Raw genomic sequence first — 5819 nt, forward strand, 5'->3', positions numbered from 1 at the left:
TACTTCTGTAGTGATACTGCCTCGGAAACCCAAGGAGGGGTCGCTATGAGTCGGGGCCGACTCGACGGCACATAACAACAACAACAGTAAAAACTTTTGGAAAAAAATAATACAATGTCTAGGATTTATTTCAAAATAATAAGAAAGGGAGACAAAGTGTATGGGGCACAGATGAAACAAGATGGGCGGTGAGTGGACAATCGTGATAGCTGGAAGATGGATACATGGTGGCTCTTTATATTCTATTTTTTATATTTGCAATTATGCATGTTAAAAAGTTAAATGATTATTCTGTCTGGAATAAGGAGGTGAGGCCTTTAAGCAACAGCAGTTATTTTGTGATTGTGAAGCGGTAAGTATGAGGTGGGACACATGAGGGCAGGTTATGAGGGATGGTGGGAGCTGAAGGGTAGGCCAAAGCTGAGCGGCCGTGGTCTCCTGGAGCAGCTGCATCATTCCTGGGATACCTCTGTATCTTTTGTTACAGAGACAAATAAACTTCAATGTGTTAAAGCCACTCTCAGATGGATTTTCCTTCATTTGCAGCCAAGGTCATTTATAATTTATAGAGCTAAGACTCAACATATGAGAAGGAGCAACCTAGGTGAACAACAAGGCCGAGGGAACTACAGTCAAGAGGCCCTGGGTCAGGAAAGAATTAGGAACTTACAAAAGGCCCATGCGACTAGAGCATCATGAGGGAGAAGAGTGGGGTGAGATAAGGTTCAAGATGTAGGCAAGTGCCTGATGATGCAGGACACTGATGTCTAGGTAAGCAGTTGGGATTTTATTCCAAGCATAACAGGAAATTGCTGATATTTTTAAAGTAAATGAGTGACATGAATTGATTTATTTATATTTAGAACTGTGGAAAACCAAAAACTAACCAAACTCCCTGCCATCGAGTCAATTCTGATTCACAGCGACCCCCGTGGGTTTCTGAGGGGGTAATCTTTATGGAAGTAGATTGCCCAGTCTTCCTTCCGTGGAGTGGCTGGTGGGTTTGTACTGCCAACCTTCTGGTTAGCAGTCAAATGCCGTAGGCACTGTGCCACCAGAGCTCCTTAGAATTGTGGAAGAGCCCCTAAAATCTAGGTGTTTGACATAGGAGAGGCGTCTGCCCAGGGTGCAAACTGAACTCCATTTTGTATTGTACTAAGAGACTTGGAAAATAAGAGGAGTGTGAGCACAGTTCACAGTACTAGGTTAATCTGCACTAACTCAAGGATGAGGAGGAGGGGAGAGAGAACTGCAGTTGGTGTCAGAAAGAATTGCACAAGCTGTTCCTATCCTTGAAAGATAAGTAAAACCATTTTCACAAAATGTTTGCAGCCTAGTTCCAGGATAGGACCTCTATAGATAAACTATAGATATATGACTTATACATACGTAAGTCATACATATAGATGTATGACTTATAGTTACTGATGTATGACTAATGGTTACTGTGTTCTCAAACTTCTCATATATAAAACTCAACTCAACTCACGGCCATCGAGTCAATTCCAACTCATAGCAACCGCCTTTGGGTTTCCGAGGCAGTAAGCAAAAAAGCAAAAAAGGGGAAGACCCTCAATAAGACAAACTGACACAGTCGTTGCACCAATGGGCTCAAGCATAGCAAATATTATGATGACGGCTCAGGACTAGGCAGTGTTTTGTTCTGTTGTACATAGGGTCACTATGTGTGGAGCTGACTTGATGGCACCTAAACATTTGTACATGAATAGAATGATCCAGTAGAGAGGGAAAGAGGTGATGGGACCTAGAACACAAATGAAAATGACGGGTCTTTAATGGGACACATCTTTCATTACTGCCAGAGGAAAGGCAAAGTAGATGCAGATGCAGGGAGAATTCTAGATTTGGTGTCTGAAAGATGAGGTAGCTTCCTTTTATCAGTGAAATATAAAGTGAGGTCATTGTATAGAGATTGAGGGAAAGAGGGTGGGGGGAAGTTTGAGAGGAGAGGAAGGGTATGAAACATAGGGAATTCTAGCCTACTTGTGAAATTTGCCAGTGTTGAGTAGCCATTTGAGGATGGTGATAAAGAATTTACAATCATTTGTGAGACCTTCAATAATTATTAACTATCATTAAATGATGGTAAGTAAGGCTCATTTAACCCTAACAACAAACCTGCAAAGTTTGATGGGGTTATTCCCATTCCAAAGATAAGAAAATTCAGTGTCCTCAAGTTCAGTAAGTTGCCCAGAATCACACAACTAGTTTAGGTGGTGGAGCCAGGATTTGAGCCCAGATTGGGCCACCCTTAAAGCCAGAGCTTTCCCTACCATTACCAGGTAGCCTGAGGTGGTGTGTCCTAACAGGCAGCTGAGTGGCCAGAGCTCCCACCAGCAGTTGGAGAAGCACCAACTTTCATGAATTACTCCTGGTTTTCTGGGCTAAAGCAACTGAAGAAAAACTCTGCCAAGATAAGCCTTCAGCCACCATCACTGTTGCTGAGGTAACACATGTGACTTTGGATCAAAGTCAACGTTAATGGTGAACAATCCTTTTTTTTCTTTTTTTTACGTAGGTACCAATTTATCAACAAAGGTGTGGATGGAACTGATTTTAAGCCTTTCTGTTTCATTCGAGTATCCTTTTTGAATCCCACAAAACCAAAAAACAAACCAAACTCACTGCCGTCGAGTAGGGTCCGACTCATAGCGACCCCTCCTTGGGTTTCCGAGGCAGTATCACCATGGAAGTAGATTGCCCAACCTTCCTTCCGAGGAGTGGCTGGTGGGTTTGAACCGCCAGCCTTCCGGTTAGCGTCAAATGCCTTTAGGCACTATGCCACTAGAGCTCCCATAACAGAGAAAAAGGTATATTTACACTGTGTATAAACTACTTTATGGTATAAAAGAATGCCATTGAGAAAACTGGGGCTGATGCTTAACCACAACATTAACATTTGGGCGTTTCTGAGAAGAAGCAATAGAACCACTTTCCATTTTTTCACTCTAAATGAGACTGAAAGCTGTACGGTGAAGCCAAGTCAACTGCCGGTCAAGTATGGCTCATCCCAGCCTGCACCTTCTTACACTTGCCCGGCTGCCCTCTTTAGAGTGCTTGAGTCCAACATGCCTGACCATACCTTATCTGCCTGGGTGACAGCCTTGAAACTCTTCACCTCTTTGGAACAAGTTACATCATGTTAAGTTGTCACCGGACATATGAAGAGTCAGAAAAATGCCCTCTTCTTTTAATGCATCTTTAAATTCTACTCATGGGAATTTATCTTTTTTTAGAAAAATTTTATTGTGATAAAATGTATGTCTTAGTTGTCTAGTGCTGTTATAACAAGTACCATAAGCTTTAATGAACAGAAATTTATCTTCTCACAGTTCAGGAGACTCTAAGTTCCAATTCAGGGTGCCAGCGCTGTGGGAAGGCTGTCTTCCTTTCCTTGGTTTGGGGAAAGCTTCTGCTCCTCGGCCCCTTGACGATCTTCATGTGGCATGGCATCTATCTAGCCCCATCTCTGCTTGCTTGTCTATGTCTGATCTGCTCTTTTTATATCTCAAAGGTGACTGGCTTAAAACACATCCTATACTGATATGGTCTCTTAACCTAATAAAGAACATCCATTCCCAAATAGGGTTATAACCACAGGTATAAGCCAAAAACAAAAAAACCTGACATCGAGTCAATCCTGACTCACACCAACATCCTTTAGGTTTCTGAGGTGGTAAATCTTTACAGAAGTAGATTGCCCCATCTTCCTTTGGTGGAGCGGCTGGTGGGTTTGAACCACCAACCTTCTGGTTAGTAGTCAAATGCCTCACACCATCAGAGCTCCTTAACCATAGGTAAAGGGGTTACTATTTACAACACATTTTATTGGGAAACAGAATTAAATCCTTAACAATATATAACAAACATTTGCCATTTTAACCATTTTTAAGTACATAATTTAAGTGACAGAAATTATATTCACTATGTTGTACAGCCATCAGCACTATCCATTTCCAAATGTTTTCATCACCCTAAACAGAAACTCAGTGCCCCTTAACCAATACCTCCTCGTTTCCTCCTCCCTCAGACTCTGGTCAATGTCTGTCTTTATGCATTTGCCTGTTCTAGACAGTTGATATAAGTGGGATCATACGATACGTCTCCTTTTGTGTCTGATTAATCAGCAGAATGCTTTCAAGGTTCCTCTATGTCATAGCACATAGCAGGTGTCCATTTCTCTTTTGTGATGTATATTTTACCACAATAATAATAATTACAAAGTTTATAGTTGCTCACAAGAGTTCCCTGCTACCAGCAGGAGGTTTCTGCCCCATGTAGTCATTTACAGACCTAGTGTTGCCCTAGGTGTTCACATCCAGGGAGCAGATAAGGAACAAAAGAGAGCAAAGAGGATTGGGTGAGAGGTTTTAGGAACCAGGCCTGGAAATAATTATGGATCAAAGTTGTCCACAGCTCACTGGCTAGGATTCAGTCACATGGTGCCCATTTCATAGAAGGAGAAGCTGAGAAATATAGTTTGTTGACTGCCTAGGAGAAAAAAATCAAATGATTTTGGAAAACACATAGCCAGTGACTATCACAATTTGTCTTTCCAGTCAACAAATTTCCATTTTCCTCCTTTTCATAAATAAACACACACTTCCTATGCTCCCTACTTCACTCCTTGAGTCATCATATCTAGCTAAAAGGTCTGAGTGACGTTCAGTCTTCCCCATATGGTGGTACTGATATGGTTCTTTTTGAATGAATAATTTATTAGTTAAAGAGAAGAGCTATATTCCCTTTGCTTCTTACCTATCCCCAAACATACAATGGCAGGCAATGCCAAATAATTTCAGTGTCCCATTTGGAAAGGAAAAAAGTAAACATCACTGGTCCAAAACAATACTAGACCTCAGTGGGGCAGGCACTGAGAAACATCTGAAATTTCTCTGATTGATTAGACTCTAGTTCTACTATCCGATAGGAATTATTTTGTCCATTTTTCTCTATGGGTTCCATTTTCTTTCTTTCTTTTTTTCTGTGTAGATAAAGATTTTTTGTTTTTCAATCTCAATTTATTGAGTATTTCTTCTTTCCTCTTTACCTTCCATGCATTTTTATAAGCATATATATGAATGTGTCTCTGTCTGAGCTCTCTGTTCTATGCCATTGGTCAATTTATCTATCTCTGCGACAATATCTGGGATAAACTTTTCTTAGTTATGATGTTCATGTTATTATATTTGGTTTGAAAATATTTTGTTGAGGATGAAACATTTTGTTTAGGATAATTTTCATGAGTGATATGAGTGTGTACTTCTCCTTTCTCATGCCATTGTGTCTGGTTTTAATATCTGAATTATTCACCTTTCACAGAATGCTCAGAAAGGGTTTTGTATAAAAATAGAATTTGTTCCTTAAAAACTTGGTAGAACATGCCTGTAAACGTATTTCAAGGCCTATTCCTTTTCTTTTCTAAAAGGGGTAGGATGATTTGTGTGTGTGAAGATACACATAGCAAAACATACATTACTTCAACAATTTCCACATGGACAACTCAGTGACATTGGACACATTCTTCACACTGTACCCCTTTTCTTCATACTCTTTTCTGAATTATTTCACCATCATCAACACAAACTTACTGCCCCATAAGCTTCCATCTAACATTTTAAAGAGTTGCTTTTGTCAATTTGATCTCACACATTCTTATATAGATAATTCTTTGAAGGAACATATGCTTAAGACAGACTTTCTGTTCTAATCAAGCCAAACTATTGTTTGGATCTTTGAAGACTAAGGTGCACCTGACCCACGTCATGTATTTTCAATTACCTCATACATATGTGAAA

This window comes from Orycteropus afer, unplaced genomic scaffold (assembly GCF_000298275.1).
Source record: "Orycteropus afer afer isolate SDZICR_OR568_19922 unplaced genomic scaffold, OryAfe1.0 scaffold00118, whole genome shotgun sequence".
NCBI lineage: Eukaryota > Metazoa > Chordata > Mammalia > Tubulidentata > Orycteropodidae > Orycteropus > Orycteropus afer.